Source organism: Coptis chinensis, chromosome 8 (genome assembly GCF_015680905.1).
Source record: "Coptis chinensis isolate HL-2020 chromosome 8, ASM1568090v1, whole genome shotgun sequence".
Taxonomy (NCBI): Eukaryota; Viridiplantae; Streptophyta; class Magnoliopsida; order Ranunculales; family Ranunculaceae; genus Coptis; species Coptis chinensis.
In genome coordinates, this window is record NC_141463.1 from 13,202,495 (window position 1) to 13,204,801 (window position 2,307).

General features: G+C 34.5%; 1 long non-coding RNA gene across 1 annotated transcript; it reads left to right on the forward strand.

Annotated features, from left to right (window-relative positions):
* Nucleotides 1–325: 325 nt before the first annotated feature.
* LOC147480036 (uncharacterized) lies at nucleotides 326–960 on the forward strand. The gene is made up of 2 exons (XR_015206850.1): nucleotides 326–599; nucleotides 753–960. It is a non-coding gene; the product is annotated as an uncharacterized LOC147480036 (long non-coding RNA).
* Nucleotides 961–2,307: the final 1,347 nt, after the last annotated feature.

Below are 2,307 nucleotides of genomic sequence, written 5' to 3' on the forward strand. Positions count from 1 at the left end.
TGGAAGAATTCTTCATATATGTGGCTTGTTGGTAGAGATCAGTTTGAAGGCAAGGTAATTATATTCTCTGATTTTTGGTGGTTCAAAATGGCACGATAGATTTATTAAAGCAGACCATGTAATATTTTTTCAATTTCAGTTGAAAAAAAATGTATATGCATATTACTCTTAACCAACTTCATGCGGCTAAAAGAAGGTCACATTTTTTTGTCGTAGGAAAGAGGTGCAGAGGTGACGCTTAGCTTGTGCAGAGGAGAGCACTTATGTTAAACGAAACTCTTTTGGGAGGGCGAAGCATTAGACTTTCTTGGAAGTGTATCCCTCCAAACAAACAGGTTCACTGTTGCTTTGCTTGTTTATAATCATTATTCCCGTTTATCAATATGTGTGAATGTATATTAATCTGACGGATTTACATGATACGTCAGATGGGTGGACACAACCACAACCATACCCAAACCAGTGGAATGGTGTTGGGTATTATGGATACAACCAAGCTAGGTTACGAATCCTACAGATATGCCCCTCCCGCTCAAGATCCTAACATGTATGATTATGGTGGAGCCTATCCTGGATATGGAAATTACCCACAACAACAGGTGTGTTTTTATGTGTCTTTCTTGTAGAGTAGTTTCATTAATAAATTGAACTTAGAAAGATACTTCTATAGATCCCAAGTATATTGTTAATTTAAGCGTATTATAACTTGAGATATACATGACTGAGCATATTCTATATTGATTTGGTATCAGGGATACTTGAGATGACATTCAACATTCAAGTTTGATACCAAGTGTGGCTATTGGGATTCTTTGAAGAGGTTTCTTTTGTAATAATTGTGATGTTGGGATAGATTATTTGAAGTGGTTTCTTTTGTAATAATTGTGATGTTGGGATGGATTATTTGAAGAGGCTTCTTTTGTAATAATCGTCTGTTGGGTAAAGTTGTTCATTGGAAAAGAGTTTGGTGCACCTCAAGCACTGGTGCAGCTTACATGCTATTGGTGTTACTGCCCAAATCATTAACAGCTATTTAAATGTTTTTTTTCTGGGTTGACACAAGTTTTAGATTACTTTGCTAGTGATGCAGGAAAATGGACGACAGCGTTTTTATTTTAACTCAACCTCCAACCAGCTTTTGGCACAGGGCTAGACCTGATCTTGAACACAAGTAACTATCTTCTGTAGAACTTCCTTTGTCATTCAGGTACTATATTATGCGGATGTTCCGTCTGTTTATTTTCCTTTTATAAAATTTGCATTGATTTTCTAGTACAATGTTTCATACTGCAGAAAAAAGAAAACAGAGTGGCTGTGATAGGTTCTTGGATTAAATTGATTGCATCAAGCCAGGCTATGATAGGTTCTTGGTTGGGTGATTGTGGTTCTCTTTAGCTCATTTCGGTACTGCAGATTAGATTTTGTTGGTATATGTTAGCTCATTACAATTTTTTGTATATAGTGTAATATTTGTAATTGGAGATGATATTTGTGTGATGAATGTGATTTTAAGATACGTTTCATCTTTATTTGATGATAAATGACCAGGAAAATGGTATTATATTGGGATGATATTGGCAATTTTATTTTTTTATTATTATTTTGATAAATGGGACATCACTTTTAAAGTGATTTATAGAGTTATTTCACATCACTTTACAAGTAATTTGGAATCTGAATGAAACGTCACTTCCTAAGTGATGTTAATCGGCCTTATTGATTTCACTTAAAAAGTGATGTTAAACTTTATAACATCACTTGTGGACATCGATTAAAAAGTGATGCAAAATTATAATATCACTTGTGGACATCAATTAAGAAGTGATGTGAAGTAACATCACTTGTGGACATCGTTTAAAAAGTGATGTGAAAAACCCTGACTTTTCACGTCGCCACCAGTTACATCATTTGCAAAAGTGACGTCGTATATTTTTGACATCACTTATGGAGTGATTTTAAATGTCTTTTCTATTGTAGAGCATGATACAGAAAACGTGACTCAGACGACATAGTTGTTGCTTTTTTAGCCGCTTGATCTGCCGAGAAGTTTGCTTCCCTCCAAGTTACGATTATGAAATTAAGTTATTTGTTGAACACAAGTGTTTGTTGGCACACTCTATATAAGCTATCCATGACAGTAAATAGTTTTACCAATAAACTATATTAGGTTCAGAAAACCTTGTAACTTGGGTTTTTTGCTGTTTCTAATAAATTATGTAAGCAATCTTGTTTCAATATATTTAGGATGAAAAAGGGAGTAGAAGGGAAGAGGAAGCAAACTCTTGTAGAGGAGGAAGATTCTAGATC